Here is a 17,506-nt window from a genome sequence, read left to right on the forward strand (position 1 = left end):
AGGCCGAGTACGATAGTTAATTTTACATCCTTACTGTTCATAGCCTGTAAGAATGTCATTGTATTTTCCCTTGTTCCCTCACTTGCCTTGAAGCGCTTTGAAACACATTGTGTAGAGGCACTATATAAATAAACTATCATATCATATCATATCATATCATATCATTGATTACAATCATGGAGGGGGCCTGGAGTCTACATGGGCAGGATATATATGCTGCCTATATAGACTTGAGTGCAGCTTTCGATACCATGAACAGGAATCTGTCATGAAAGATTATGCAAAAGTGGGGAATACCAGCTCGCCTCCTAAACATGATCTTTCTTTTGTACCAGAACAGCCCAGTTTAACTTAGACTTGATCAGGCAGGCAGTCTGACTAAAGGTGATACCAACATACACAGGGTTGAAACAAGGGTCCCTTTTTGCTCCAGTGTTATTCAACCTGTACTTGGCAGATTTATCAGATTATCTGCAAACAGTGGAGGCATATCCACCCAAACTGGGGGGATGGGGACGCCCCTTGTTGGGTTATGCAGATGACCTTTTGTTGATGGAAAATGCCTGCCTTCATATCCTTAGGATAAACATTAATACATCAAAGTTCATGGCACTCCTGGCCAGTAAAAAGGTTAGAAAGGAGTATAAATGGACTCTAAATGGCTGTACCATGGAGCGAGGTAGAGAATACGTACCTGGAAACCACAACTAGAGCAACTGGAGGTAGCGGAATGACAACAAGTAGGGGGGATCAGAGAATTTGCAAAACAACCTGCAAGCTTCTCTATTGAGACAGTGATAAAGACCTCCAATGCCAACATTTTATCGAAATTGACATATGAGGCAGACATTTGGGCAAACAGAAAAGTAAAATAATTGGAAAAAATCGGGGCTAGTTGCCTCAGGTTACTGTTAAACATCCCAAATAATGTGTCTATACAATTTTAATGCACACATGTCACACCTGATCTAAAGCGCCTGTTCTGCAATACAAAAGAGTGAGCTAATATTGGAAATTGGCCAACTTCGAACAGCAAACTCTCCGAAATCTACTGTTTGCAGAAGCTTTAAAAATGAATGAATATTCTATAAACAAAAGGTGATTAGTAATATGGTGGATGAGACATATACCTGGAGTCAGTGGATGAAGTTTGTGATAAATAGGATTACTGAGCCTAGGCTAAAAAAAATGATTGAAGGAAAAGATAAACTGTGTGGACATGAGGCAGAATATGGTGGATCTGGCCACCAAAAGCAGCTGCCAGAACTACCTGCCACAATACATCTGCCCAGAAAGAATGGATGGGTATTTTAAGGTATTTCCAAACACTTACTTGAGGGCAGAATATGTGAGCACAATATTTAATTTGTGTAGTTCCCAAAAGGTGTTGGGAGCTAGAATTGGAATTCTAAAGGTTGATTGGGCATGTAAATACTGCCAACAGGCAGTTTTGGAGTCTGTAAAACATTTGCTTGTTCAATTCACCTATTTTGAACAGAATAAGAAAAAAGGTTTTATGGCAGTAGGTATCAGCAAAAGGGGCAATAATGCGAGAAATAAAATCTGGGATTATTTTATAAGAGGAGAAGATATCCCTCTGATCTTTCATTTTATGCGATTTTGGGAGAGGATCAAAGCTTGACTTGAGGGCAAAAACAGGGATAGTAGGCAGTTAGGCGACCCTAAATCCACTTAAGTGCAGGAAGGTAGGGTGCACAGGATTGTGATATTTTTTAAAGGGAGGGGAAATTGTGTGACAACTAAATTTGATTGATTTAATGTACCCTGGGTGGAGGGCGCGGGCAGTATTTTTCTTTTCATTTAGTGGATATGAGGGGGGAGAAATGGGAAGACTCTCTTTATATTCATGTGAATTCCGGATTGGGGCGACCATTGTCTTTGTAAACACGAGATGTTATGAAAAGCCATTATTTGGCTGATATTTAACAATACAATTTACCTGGATAGAACAAAATCTAGGCCACAGTAGCATTACAATGTGGAGTATTTCTCCACAAAATGATAGGCCTCAGAAACATAAAACAATCAAGTTGAATCCAGCAATGGGTCTTTGGCAGTCAGACTGCATGGCCTATTTAAACAAGCAATAATCTCCAGCTGCACCTTTTCAAGTGTAATACATTACAGAAAAACAAACTTTGCAGGTGATTTCTGAAACTAAAGAGGCCTCTGCCTCTGCAGTGCTTAGCCAAGGGTCACAGAGGCAGTGCCAGAGGAAGCAGGGCAGTCACCAGGGGTTGCAGCTGCTACCCCTGGCAAGCCCCAAATGACATTCATGAAAAATTCCAATTTCTACTTTCCTAGAAGATGTGATTCTTGCATCTGTAAAACAAAAATTGTTCACTCTATTATATACCTGCGATAATTTTCCAGAATCTCAATTCTGATTATGCTGATTCCTGCGGTAGTGCAACCGTCTTCCGATTCTCGCATGATTTCCCCGGTATCTCCCTTATGATGCAAATACATTAGAACCTCTTCACAGGGACTCACCATGTACCCCCTTTCCTCTTTCCTTGGCCCCCCAGTCCCTTGTATTGCTTTTTTCCTTCCCTGACCCTCACCTTTACCCCCCATCACTTTACGGTTCATGTGACGCAGTTTCTCTTTCCGGGGCGATATTCCCCCGGTATTTCACCAATAAGCCAACGACATTCTAACTGTAAATGGCTCACCAGACCACCCCCAACTCCCCAACTTCACATGGTGTCCTCTTCCCCTCTCCCCACCTATACTCTGATGTGATGGCATTATTTTTCCTTCTCCAAATAGCTTTTTGAGTACTTTTCATTTTTGTAGTCCGCAGGAATCATTGCGCACATCACTTACATAGAGAAACAAAAAAAAAAACTGTCTTTTCATTTCTGAAAAGCATCACTGCTGCAAAGAATCATGGAAGGTATGTAGAAGTATTATTTGGGAGTAGGGGGCACCCCATTCTCCATTGAACATTTTTAAAACTACTGGACCGATTTACTGCAAACCAGTTCAAGAAATTAACAGGCCGATTCATGGAATTAATGTGCGCCAAAAATTCCGGCGCAGAGGTGCCAAAACGTGCGAATCGCAGTGCAAGTGCGAAAATCGCAGGGAAACCAGCGCACATCGAATCATGGAAGTCCGTGCGCGAGAAAAATATTGGATATGTGCTAAAAAAGTGCGCGGCGCACGCCGGCGCACAGGTCATCCAACGGCGTGCGCCACGACAACAGTGAAATCGCACATAGCGCGGCACACATAACAAAAGTAGGCGAACACGGGGCGTAACACTCGGAATGGGGAACAACGTGTGAAAATATGGGCGTCACGGGGGAAGTACAGGAGGCAAGTGCGCGGAACGCCCACACGCTCGCCTACAACTCGTATTCATGGAATCGAATAGGGCAAACCAGCGCACGGTCAAAGACGCGCACAGGGCCAAACAAGTCTGCCACAAGAAAGCAGGCGGTAGCGTTCCTGCGCCTTAAATAAATGTGCGCCAAAATGTGCACTAACAAAAAGCACCTATATACAGCTATCATGAATGATCCATACTGTGGCCCTCTAGGACAAATGAGGTGCAAAGGGGTACCGACAAATACGGACATCCGCTGTGTGAAAAATAGCGTGTGCGTGTATTTCGGGGTGCGCGGGAAGTTCCACACGCGATTGGCCTGGGTACGTGTATTTCGGGGTGCGCGGGAAGTTCCACACGTAATTGTCCGTGGTACGTGTATTTCGGGGTGCGCGTGAAGTTTCACACGTGATTTCAGCAGGGTACGTGTATTCCAAGGTGCGCGGGAAGTTTCACACACAAATTTGCAGGATTCGTGTATTTCGGTGTGCGCGTGAAGTTCCACAAGCGATTTCAGCAGGGTACGTGTACTCCGGGTGCGCGGGAAATTCCACACGCGAATCCAGCAGCCTACGTGTATTTCAGGGTGCCGGGGAGTCCTACACGTGAATTGGCCATGTGGGTCTTCCCAGCTGTTCCCTCTACACCCTCCATGGCCCCTGCAGGTGGCCCACACCACAGGGGACTACCCTTCACCCCTGCACATGTCCCGCAGGCAGCCCATCCACCATGGCCATGCCCCCCAGCCAACCCACATGTCACCTTGCAATACTGCCCACCGACGCATGTCTCCCAGCACCCCCACCCCCCAGCATCCAGGGGCACCCTCCACCAGGCCCCCACTCATGTCTCCCACACCCCCCACCCCCCAGCATCCAGGGGCACCCTCCACCAGGCCCCACTCATGTCCAACTCATGTCTCCCTGCACCCCCACCCCCCAGCAGTCAGGGGCACCCTCCACCAGTCCCCCACTCATGTCTACCACCCCCCCACCCCCCAGCAGTCAGGGGCACCCTCCACCAGGCCCCCACTCCTGTCTCACCCCCCCTTCCCCCAGCAGTCAGGGGCACCCTCCACCAGGCCCCCACTCATGTCCCCCTGCACCCCCACCCCCCCATCACTGTGGGGCACCCTCCACCAGGCACCCACTCATGTCTCCCTGCACCCCCACCCCCCAGCAGTGCAATTTGCCTGGGTACGTGTATTTCAGGGGTGCGCGGGTAGTCTTACACGCGATTTCATCAGGGTACGTGTATTATGGGTCCGCGTGAACTTCCACACGCGATATCAGCAGGGTATGTGTATTACGGGTCCGCGTGAACTTCCACACGCGATATCAGCAGGGTACGTGTATTACGGGTCCGCGTGAACTTCCACACGCGATATCAGCAGGGTACGTGTATTACGGGTTTGTGTGAACTTCCACACGCGACTGGGCCTGGGAGAGTGGGGTACGTGTATTCCTGGGGTGGGCGGGAATATTCACTCGCGACTGGGCCTGGGAGAGCGTGTTACGTGTATCCCTGGGGTGGGCGGGAATATTCACTTGCGACTGGGCCTGGGAGAGCATGTTACGTGTATTCCTGGGGTGGGCGGGAAGATTTACACGGTCGCCTACAACGCGCCAAAAAAAAAGGTCCAATCCGGAAACACGTACGCCAGCATGGAGCAGGCGCACGTCCCGCGCAGCATAAAAGTGTGCGCAAACAACAAACAAGCTCAGACGCCAGGATGAATATACCGTTCCTAGCAGCAGTGGCCGTGGGATACCGCAGGAGGAGGAGGAGGAGGAGGATAGTCAGGGCCAGAATCTTCACACCCAGAACCAGCCTTTTTGGTATGCCTGATGACCAGGTGTATGGGAGGTACAGGTTTCCACCTCACATAATACTCGACCTGGTCAGTGAGTGGGATGATGACCTCACATCACCCACCCTGTGCTCCCAAGCACTCAGCCCCCTGGAGAAGGTCCTCAATGTACTGCACTTCTTGGCTACCGGATCATTTCAGCGGACAAGTGCCATAGTGGGGGGGGTCTCACAGGCCACGCAGTCACGGTGCCTACAGCAGGTGTTGGCCATCATCACTGCACGCCCATCAGTCCGCAGGCACATATACCTGCCCAGAACACCTGCAGAAAGGCAGGCTGTCAGCCAGGATATCTACAGGGTGGCACAATTCCCCAAAGTGCTAGGTGCCATTGATTGCACCCATATGGCTCTAAGTCCCCCCAGGGCATCTGAGCACATCTATAGAAACCGCAAGCACTGGCATTCCATCAACTTCCAGGTAGTATGTGATGCCAAGGGAATCATCACCTCAGTATATGCCAACTATCCAGGGTCCACCCATGACAGCTTTATTTACAGGATGTCAACCCTAAACCGGGACATGGAAGCTGGGCGGCATGGCGATGCATGGCTGCTTGGTGAGTATAAATGCCACAGCACACGCTTGCATGACAGATACAGAGTAATGTCACTACCCCACTAATGATCCCCATCACCACCTGCCCAGGGGACAGTGCCTACCCTCTGAGCACCCACATGATGACGCCAATTCGGAACCCCATCACGCCTCCCGAGGTAAGATACAACACAGCCCATATTGCAACCCGGGGCATAGTGGAGCGCACATTCAGAGTGCTCAAGTCACGCTTTCGCTCCCTTAACCGTTCTGGCGGGCAGCTGTTATACACTCCCACAGTAGTGTGCAGGATCATAGTGGCAGCATGTGTCCTGCACAATGTTCAACACGCCGGGGCCTGGCTGTGGACATGGTGGTGCCCCCACATCCCCAACCACATGAACGCCCGCTGCGCATGGGAGGGGAAAGGGCACAGGGTGAGGCAGCCCGCACGCAGCTGGTGGCTAATTACTTCACATAGAAATCACACCCCTGTGGAGTGCACACAGCCCTGGCACATACCATCTGACAATCAATGATGACTCAATCTGACAATTCTGATGAATTAAGGGACAGTCAACTGTCAGAACCATAGCAGCTTGAGATTTTCACCTGGAAGTGTCACAATGTGTGCATCCCTACCTACACAAACACCACCAATGCAGTGCCATCAAAAGACACACTTCTATGCAGCAAAAATGAATACCCACTTGCAAAATACAACATGAGAACAGTGCCATGTCACCCAACCCCTCCCCGGCACCGCCACACAACACACCATGGCATGTCATGCTATGTGAGAGCAAACAAATTAATCCCCACAACATGACACAAGTGTCACAAAGTACAGTGTCCCTAATGGAAACTGGCCACACATGAAATGCTCACAGTAATGCAGGACCAACAACACACATTACCAAATATTTACCAATAATACTTATCACCTACACAACCTCCAAGCTACCATAAACATGACAGTACGGATTAAAAAAATTGGTAGTCTCACTACCTGATAATGCCAGCACTTCGAACACTTCCAACTGTACAGTGTTAGCGCCACGCAAAAGTGTAGGTGCACTGCTTACAATATGGACTCCATTTCCAAAGTAGACCGCCTTGTGAAGACATGAGAAATGGACCTGCAAATTAGGAGGATGAGATGGATGCAGAGGCGCATACCAATACACCATGCAGTGTACAATACAACAACAATATGCACTAGGAATGTATACACAGTATTGACTACAGACTGCTCACACATCAAATGGGAGTCCAACGTCACTGTGTAAGTCAATGTCACTTGGGCACACCCTTTGCAAGCCCATGGAAACGGGAAGCAGGAGGGGTGTGTGTCACACAAACCCAAACATCTAACCCAAATTCAGGACAAGCCTGCATGTGCCCAGCCACAATACAGCGTATGCCCATGGAAGCCACACAAGGCAACACACTGTCAAAAAAATCAAAAATCAAAAATCAAAAATCAAAAATCAAAAATCAAAAATGGCCATGAATGGGCCAGGGGGGTGGGGGAGGCCACCCAGGAGGTCCGAGGACAGGGTGCACAGTGTTAGGGAGAATTCTCTGTTTAGGCTGAATTTCCTAACCTAGTGAGTCCCCCAGCAGCTTTGCTGGATTTCTGGAGTTTGTTTTTTTCCATCCTGCCAAGAGTGAGACTCTTTTCTCCCACTCTTGGACATGTATGTGTGTAATTCCTTTGAAATGTCAATGTGTTCGATGGGCTATGGGGTCTTTTACTCCATAGGGTCTCATATGTTTTTCTATGTGTATTACACCGCACCCTACATGTCGTAACACGGGGGCGCCCTAGCGGGTCCCCCACCATAAACTCCATACCCGGGGACTGACTACTGTCTCCCCGGGCATGTAAAGTTACCATTGGCTTTACTAGACCTAAATTTACTAACAGAATTAGTACCAACCATCTTATTGTGGACGTGCTAGTAGGGGTAATTTGATTACTCCTAGATCTGTTACTCGAGGGGGCACTGTCCCGTCCCCCCTCGTCGAGTTTTGGCTGGTGGCAGTGGAAACTACTTGTTATGTTCGATCCCGAACATAACCCTATGGGATTCGTCCCATTGTTGGAGATTAATACTTTTTCTCATTAATCTCTGACGTACCACCGATCTACTTATCTTAAATAAGTTTATCGAGTGGTATTTTCTGCCAGAACTCGGTTTTAAAATGGCGTCTGTGTTCATCTCTGTGACTCCTAAACCAAAGGTTGAGCCCTTTGTTCCACTTTTGGCGGGCCTCTGTACAGAGACCCTCCAAAGTGGTGCCATTCTGTCTGGGTTACCTCAGGGGTGTGGGAGGGGGTTTAGGCACCCTGGACCGAGTTGCCTTGCCAACTCAGGTCGCACTCTGGAGTGATTGGCCCAGGTGGTGAGCCTTCCCGCTCACCACTTACCATGTGTTGATTGACAGCTAGGCTGAATGAATGGGGGTCTTCTGCATAAAAGCAGGGCTTTTGGGACTGGATCTTCAGAAGTCGCCACAGGACCTAAGAATCCGCCGAGGGTAACGCTGAGCCGACCTGCACGACGACACTTCCGGTGGAGCCCTGCAGAACCGACTCACCACTTCCCGACGACAGAGGAGATCTCCCTGCCGGAGAGTCTCTTCCCCTGACTGGTGGGAACAACCAGTCCCCTTTGCTTTTTATTCGCCTCAGGACGCAGTGGTCGAATTGCCCGTGCAGAGCACCTCGGCAACCGGATAGCCACTACCCCTGTACCGCGACCAAAAGGTGGTGCCTTGTGACGGAGCACTCCACGGCTGGTCTCTTCCCTGGTGGTGCACCGGACTTTACTTTCCTTCGACGACGAGATCATCTCTACTCTTGGCCAAGACCTGACGTGCATCCACCACCAGGAACAACTGCCCCTGCCGGAGCTGCCCTCCACAACAAGGTACCGTGTCAGCCTGGCTTCCCTTTCGTTCGGTTCGAGCGAGGTGTCTTAATCCTCTCCGTTCCGCTGGGTCGCCTCCAAGCTTTGCTCATTCTTTGTTCTGAACTGGTTCAATCTGCCGATAACAATTTGCTATAAAGATTTGAATGCATCTCCACTAGAGACTTTTTGGGACATCGCGCCTTGTCTCTCTCCGAGTGGGCCTGGCCTCTGAACTTTATGATCTATTGCGATTCTTGCCTTCCTGACTTGCATTTTATCCGCATAGGATTGAACTGTGATGATTTCATAACCTGCCTATCTTTTTCTCTCCCGTCCTAATTAATATTCAAGTGTCATCTAGGTTGAGGTATACACCTCTGTCTGAAAATAAGTGGTACCGGTAGAACCTAGAGTTGTCGATATTTTGCTAGGGGGATTGATCGTTTTCTACTCCGTAGAGTAATTGTGTTTGATTTGTTTGCCGTGATTTGCTTTAGTGTTTTCCATAGATGTTGTGTTATAAATAAATAACTTACTATCTTTACACTAAGCCTCGTTGCGTGTTTGCTTGTCTTGCTGTGAAGAATTGCCCTATGTTGTATACTCCACATACTGACCAACCTTTCTTGAGAGAAGTCTGACTGCTCAGCCACAGCTACCAAGTGAATCTGTGTGGTACAGACTGCTACCAAGTGGGTTCACCGCCAACGCCTGTAGTCCTAAATCTTTTGCAGTGGTCCCAGAGGGAACTGCACAGGTTTCCGCCTAACACACACCAAAACCCACCTGTGTGGATCTTGCGAAAAAAAAACACCTCCATGGGCTCATGGCCTGCACGGCTACCCTATTGTGAGAGATTCGCTGCTGTTGCTCTCCTCACCTTCTGCAGCTGCATCACGAGGTGGTGGCACTATGGGAGGCAGCCCACGCAAAGCCCTAGTCTGGTCCTCCATGGCAGCAAGCATGCGGGTGTGGAAGGACTGGTTCTGGAGGATAATCGTGCGGAGGTCCCCATGCAACAACTTGCGGGATGCCCGGACCTCCTCCCTAGTTGCCTGCATCTCAGCTGAGAGCGTACGTGTGAGCCGCTCCAGCTGCTGTTCTGTCCTCGTGCCAGTTGAAGCCTCAAGCTCAACAAGAGTCACCCTGAGCTGACGGAGTTCCACCCTCAGGGCTTCCCTGTGGCCCTGGGACTCAATAGAAATGGCTTCCCGCAGAGTCTCCAGTGCCACCCGTCTGTCCCTGTTGGACGCCAACATGTCCTCCCTGTGTGACTGGCAAATGGAGCCTGTTGGCTGCTGTAGTTGTTCCATCTGCCTTTCTTGGGGGACAATGGAAGTGGCCACCCTATCCATGGCCTGAGCCATGATCTCAGATGATGCTGCCTGTTGGTTTGCCATACCGTATATGGATTTCTCCCATGCAGTATTGCCAGGTGGCGTACGGCCAACACGTCGGCGGGCACCACACTTGTCTAGGGCAAGGTGAACGGCGCCTTGCTGTGCCGGCACTGCCTGAGGCTGCAGGACTGCATTCCCCCTCTGATCTGCTGGCCCAGGAACAGGATCAGATGTTGCGGAGTGTGACCCTGCATCCGTAACCACCAAAGGCGGACCTACCAACACTGACATTCCCATTGAGGATTCGACCCCTGGTGCAGGTGGGTTGGACAGTACAGAATCCCTCCCAGAAACACTTACCTGCGACCGCACATAGGTCTCATCATCCGAATAGACACCTGAATAGAGCTCGGGGGAGGTGCACCCAGAGACACCCCTTGAGATAATGGTCTGCAGCAAGTGTGGGTTCTTACCCACCACCACACCACGTCCCTCACTGGTGCCCGGTCTGGCCTGAGACCCCTCTTGGGTCTGCACCATCTCCACAACCCCAGCAGTATCAAGTGCGTCATCCCCTGCAAAGACATGAAAGAAAAGAAATGGGAACAGGCATTAGCATCATGGCACAGAATTAGGGCTGAGAAGCAACAGAAACAGTACTTCATTGACACATGTCACACATGACTATAACCCTCCCATGCATGCACCGTCACTGCGTATGAAGGGGAGGCAAATAGCACACATTGATGACACCAAGATGGAAGACCAACACATTTGCTGCATGCTGGCTAGCAGTGCCATCACACATTGGCCTGTGATTGGCATGTCCAATACACATACATGACACATGTCATCACACAGATGGCATGTACAATAGCCATGTCACACATGTGACAATAGGACTGAGAAATGCCTAGTGAAAGTGGTGGAATGCAAACAATCAGCCTAAATGAACACAGAATAATACGCAACTATGTTGTGGCAAGATGACACTTCAATGGCAACTGGCTTGAGGTTGGGCTGAATGTCTACTGTTGCCAGAAGGGATACTGCAATACCCAAATCCTGGTGCGCAGAATGTATTGGATGAAGCACATGGGTGACCCAAACCACTCAGGCACACACACCCTCACCTGGCACTCAATCAGAAGCCCTCACACACACACCATGCACATGGATGACACACACATGCATGTGCACTCACCGGACAATGCCTCGTAATCTGGCAGGTCTCCCACGCCTTGGATCTGTCCCTCCATGACATAGGTCCCAGCAACATACTCATGTGGAGTGAGTTCAATGTCCTCGCCTGGAGACCCACCTCCAGTCACTAGAGTAGCGTCATGACTTGAGGCCAGCTTTTTCTTTGCCCTGCGCTTCAGATCATTCCAGCGCTTGTAGCAATCATTAGCTGTGCGCCTCACGTATCCAAGGGCACTTATGATGTCCGCGATGGTCTGCCAGTGTGCCAGACGTTGTGCAGGTGTGGTCTTGCATCCTGCAGTAATCACCATTTCGCTCTCATGTGCGGACAACTACTCCACAAGTGCATCAAGTTCGGCCAGATTGAAGCTGGGCTTCCTTGGTGGGCCGGACTGTGTAGCCATGTCTGGGGCATCAGCCTGTACTGGACGAGCACTCTTCCTCTTCCGCTTGGAAGGTGGTGGGGATCCTGAGTGTCCTACGCCGCTCTGGACACCAGGGGCAGGAGCCCCGGTGGATTGCGGACTAGGAGTGTGGGAATAAACACTCACCATGGGACTTGGTGCAGGCATTAGCTGAAGTGTGATGTAGTCAGGGGGAACGTCAGCAGGATGGACTGGGACCGACACTGTCCTGGCTGGGAGACTCAGAGCTGGGGTGGATGGAGCCGCAGCTGCCCCTGCAGCCTCCCCACCCTGCCTACTCGGGGCAGCAGATTACATAGCTGCCCCTGATCCACGTGGCCTGGTGACACCAACGTGCACCGCCACACGTGGCCTAGACCTGCTGACCTGGAAGTCAGCCATGAAGTCACCCTGTGCCAGGTCTGGTGCCACAATGGGCTGGTCCAACAAGGGCTGAGCAGGGATGGTGTCAGCCACGTTACCCTCAACCGGGGGGGGCATGGGTGTCCCTGACTGGTCACACACACATGGGGGGCTAGGGCCACCCTGCAAGTCCCGGCCACGTCTCCTACCGTATCCACCATGGCCACCTCTTGAGGCTCGGCCACCTTTGCCACCCTTACCGCGTGCTCGCCTCCGAACCATGGCACTGATGTTGTTGTGCGTATGGGAGTTGCAGTAAACTATTGTCCTGGGCAATTGGGGGTCAAAGGGGTAGGGTACTAGATGGAATTCGTACCCTAGTGCTCTAGCAAGGCTGTATGTGACCCCTGGGGGAAGATGACGGGTCACGCAACGCACAGGCACCCCAAAAAAAGGAGATAATGTGCACGCAAACCCTCCTAGACCACGTGCATGGAAAAATAAACCTGCACTACGCTGTGGCACCCAGAAACACAGAAATGAACGTATGCGTGTCACACGCAGCCTAGAATGACCTCTGAAGGGGTACGCAACACACGGGGCAAGCACAGATGTTAAATACCGTCTGCCTGGAAAAATCGCGTGAAAAATACGCGCGTTGGCAACACCCCCGCCAAAAGAAGAATTGTACGCTGTCTGAGGAGACAGGACAACAGAAGAAGTGAACGCTGTTTGAGGAAACAGGCCCAGGAAAAAGACAAAAAAGAGAAAAAGCTGTCAGAGGTAACAGGGAGTACGAACTTGAAACGGCGTGAAGTAAATCGCGTGTGAACCGACAAGAAGTACAGATTTCACCCACTCGCTCTCCACGAAAAGCATGTACAAGGAAATGGCGTTCTACACGTACCTTTTAAACATGCCCACACGTCCAGCATCACTTCGGCGTGTATGCGCTAAGGCCCTATCCTCCAATTACACGAGCTGACACTCTGACGTGCAGTCATTGGACGTGTAACATGCACCCGTGTACAGGGAAACGCCTGCACGTCACAGACGCGCATACGCGCTGAGGCCCTTTCCACTAATTACACGCTATGACAAGCACGTCAGAGTATTTTTTCTACGCGCCATGGAAAACGCACGTGCGCGTAACGTCATAGATGCGCCTACATGCTGGGGGCCTTTGGGCCAATGAATTCGCGTACGTGTGCTGACGCGCTTACGCGCTAAGGCCCTGTCCTCGAATTACACGCAGACGTGCTGGATTTTCATGTGCCAAATCACTCCGTATCAAGCTGGCCACGCGTAAGCACACGGAAGACCACGCTCCTGCCCAGAAGGCCGAATTACTGCCCCCCAGAGCCCCGAGCACGCTCCCACCTGCCATCTGCTGCTGCCTGATTGCCTACTGCCCACGTGCCCTGCCATTTGCTGCCTTCACATCAGCCAGGGGTGCTGTTGCTGTGACCACCCCTGCTGGAACAGAAGACTCCCGACTGGGATTCCATCGCTCCACAGACCAGCCCCAGGACCCAGTTGCCCACCCACTCCTGCCTCTAGGGTTGTCATGTCGGGCACTGCAACATCTGGCACCACTGGCAACCCCCGGCCAGAGAGGCAGAGGGGCACCAGCTTCACTGCCACCGAAGTTGGTTCCTGGTGGAGCAAGTCCTGGGGCAGTATGATGCCCTCTTCCGAAGTTTGCACGCCGACAAGGAAGGACGGACTCGGATCTGGACGGACATCGTGACTGCCATCAACGCGAAGGGGGTGGCAGTCCGACTATTCCATCATGTCAAGAAGCGCTGGGAGGACTTCAGGTCCAGGACCCTCAACAAGGCCCGGCGCCTCTTGAAGTCAGCGGATGCTAAGGGGCACTGGGGCCACTTGTCGGACGATCAGATGAGGGTCCTGGAACGCATATCCCCAGCGCTCCACGTCCAGGTCCTTGAGAGGCAGACCCGTCTGAAGTCAAGCGGTAAGTGTACATGCATCATGATTGTAAGCTGTGCGTGTGGTGGTGTGCCAGTAGTGTGCAGGTTGCACATGTGTTTTTATGGGGCCAAGTATGGGGGGGTGTACAGGGCCGTGAGGCTAACACATGCAAGGGCTCCCATGTGTGAGACATGGATGGTGCTTGGGTGTGTAGGCTTGCATGCCAAATGCAGATGTGTGGGCACACATGTTTGGATGAATGTGTATGTAAGTAGGCATGTTCGTGATGTCACACATGGATGTTGGTTTCAGCTTCATGTATCGGCACTGTGTATATGTGCATGTGTGTGTATTTGACAAGGGTGCAACAGTGATGCAACATGGATGCATGTGACAGCGGGATGTGGAAGCCTGATTGGCAGATGTGACATGGATGCCAACCTGAACACTGCGACAGTTGGCAGAGGTGTACACATGCATGCAAGTGTGGTGGTGTGTGTGCATGTGTGGTGCACTTCCTGTGTTGCATGTGATGTCTGGCTCACCTTTGCCTGCTCATGCTGTTGTATGTGTATGGATGGTGCTGGCTGTTGCAATATGGCTGTGTATGGCTCATGTGTGCGAGTTGAAATGACATGTGTGTTGGCGATTGTGATGCCATGTCTGAGGTTTCCCAATGCCACTCATGTACAACTGTCATGTGTGTATGTGTCCATTGTACAGTGCCCTGATGCCTGTGTTTTATTTCTCCCTGTCTGCAGTGTCAACTGATGAAGAGGGCGGAGAAGGTGCTGTGGAGCACAGCGGCAGGGATTGCACCGCCAGCCGGAGATGCAAGGCCCGGCTCCCCTCCCAGGTTGTCATTTCGTCGGGGAGTGAGGAGTCCGGTGCCGCGTCCCAGGCCGCAGCTGCCGGGGGGAGGTCCAAGAGGCGGAGGTCGGAGTTGGACTCCTCGGCAGCAGAAGGGGCAGCTGGGACCCCACAGGGCCCAAAGGGGGAAGATGGCACGGGGTCATCCAGGTTGGTGGGGGGTTTGGTGGAGGAGGAGGCCGTGCAAGCGACAGAGACGGGGTCTGGAGGTGGGGATTCCACTGGTGCTAGTGGTGCAGTGCAGGACCAGGGACAGGAGGCAGCACAGGCCGCCGCAGAGGTGCCTGTGTGGAATCCTGTCCCTGATCCTGTCACTGCATCATCTTGCACCAGCAGGGATGCCTACGTCCAGACCCATTTTCAGGCAGGGGATGAGCTTACAACAACTGGCCTTCCTCTGCCTGCGGACGTGGCTATCCAGGTACGGGTTGAGCCTGTCCTGACTGGTGTGGTGTTGCGTCAACGGGCCATGTGAGGTGACCTGCAGTCTTTTCATGAGAAGACTGCATGTCATCTCGAATGGCTCGTTGACCGCGTCGGCCTATTGGGACAAGTCACCCAGGCCGGATTCCTCCGTTTGCTGGAGCTTGTTCCGACCCTCTCCTCAACTAAACACCCTATGCGCCAGTCGTCCTCCGTGCCATCTTTACACCCATTTGTCACCTGGGTGCCCTGTGGAGCTGCCTCTGACGGTGCGGCCTGGCTGGTGGAGGACACATCCCTGCCACAGTCGGGAGTCGGACGTCCAGCAGGGGTGGCCACATCAACGACTGCTCCCCGGCCGGTGGAGGATGTGCAGGCAGCAGGAGCCAGGGCACAGGCACAGCAGCAGCAGCAACAAGGTGGGAGCCATGATGGCTCGGTGCCTTCGACATCGGAGGGGCAGGCATCGGCCGGAGGGCAGGAGGACCCAGGACGGGAAGTGTCTTCCATGTCGCAGCGGTTAGGTCACGCCATAGATGCGGAGCGGCAGCGGGCGGAAGAGGCACGGCTCACGATGGTCAGGGCGGAGAACTCCATGCGGAGGGCCCTGAGGTGGGCCGATGCCTCGAGGCAATCCGCAGGGAGTTGGAGGAGAACATGTCGTCAGCCCTGCGAACCCTCGGGGCCATGGAGGAGGACCGCCTCCGGGACATTGAGCAGGAGTTCGATGATGCCCTGGCCCGAAACATCCAGAAGTGAGCCATCGGACTAGCCCGCTGCCCTTGTAAATAGTTCTTTAGTGTTATGTTTCCTTTCGGTTTTGTTTTGTTTTGGGGCGTTTGGACAATGCCCCAACTTCTTGTATATAGTTCTTCATTAGGTAGTATTTTATTTTATAGGTTTCATTTAAAGGATTGGGCACATGGACCCTGGATGTTCACCTTGTACATAGTTTGACAATGGATTTGGATTTTTGATTTTGTTTTTCTCATGGATCAATGTTTTTTTCTTATTTTGGAACCTTGGATTTATTTTCTCAGACTGACACTTTGGAGACTTGCTTTTGGATTGCCTTTCATTTTGATTTCATGCATCTTTTTCATTTATTGGACATGCTGGATTTCATGTATTATTTCCATTTTCTTCTGTTCCATTTAATTGCCTTGCTTTTCTGTTTAATACATTATAATTTGGTACTTCAATGTGTGGTATTCTCTCTTTGGTTTCATGCATGTCACAATGTGTGTTCTATAATTCACATGCTGTCATTGTGTGGGTTTGACGGATATGTGTTGATGTGCAGACTAGCCATTTGGGATGCATCATGTGCTGGTGATTTCTTTGTGGGGTGGATGTCATACCTGGTGGTGTGTTCGGGCTGGGGTGGCGTAGGCAGGGTATTGAGGGGGCATGGGGGCCATGATTATGGATCGTCATGAGGTGTTGGGGGGACATGTATGGGGGCCTGCTGGCAGTTGCCCTGCACTGCTGGGGGGTGGGGGTGATGGGAGACATGAGTGGGGGCCTGGTGGAGGGTGCCCCTGGATGCTGGGGGTGGTGGTGCAGGGGGACATGAATGGGGGCCTGGTGGAGGGGGCCCCACAGTGCTGGGGGTGAGGGTGCAGGGGGGCATGAGTTGGACATGAGTGGGGGCCTGGTGGAGGGTGCCCCTGGATGCTGGGGGGGGGGTGCAGGGGTACATGAGTGGGGGCCTGGTGGAGGGGGCCCCACAGTGCTGGGGGGTGGGGGTGCAAGGGGACATGAGTTGGACATGAGTGGGGGCTTGGTGGAGGGTGCCCCTGGATGCTGGGGGGTGGGTGTGCAGGGAGACATGAGTGAGGGCCTGGTGGAGGGTGCCCCTGGATGCTTGGGGGTGGTGGTGCAGGGGGACATGAGTGGGGGCCTGCCGGCAGTTGTCCCACAGTGTTGGGGGGTGGGGGTGCTGGGAGACATGAGTGGGGGCCTGGTGGAGGGTGCCCCTGGATGCTGGGGGCTGGTGGTGCAGGGGGACATGAGTGGGGGCCTGCTGGCAGTTGTCCCACAGTGTTGGGGGCTGGGGGTGCTGGGAGACATGAGTGGGGGCCTGGTGGAGGGTGCCCCTGGATGCTGAGGGCTGGTGGTGCAGGGGGACATGAGTGGGGGCCTGCTGGCAGGTGTCCCACAGTGCTGGGGGGTGGGGGTGCTGGGAGACATGAGTGGGGGCCTGGTGGAGGGTGCCCCTGGATGCTGGGGGGTGGTGGTGCAGGGGGACATGAGTGTGGGCCTGCTGGCAGGTGTCCCACAGTTCT

The sequence above is a fragment of the Ambystoma mexicanum genome, chromosome 1p, assembly GCF_040938575.1.
Source record: "Ambystoma mexicanum isolate Mex_15411 chromosome 1p, UKY_AmexF1_1, whole genome shotgun sequence".
Lineage (NCBI taxonomy): Eukaryota > Metazoa > Chordata > Amphibia > Caudata > Ambystomatidae > Ambystoma > Ambystoma mexicanum.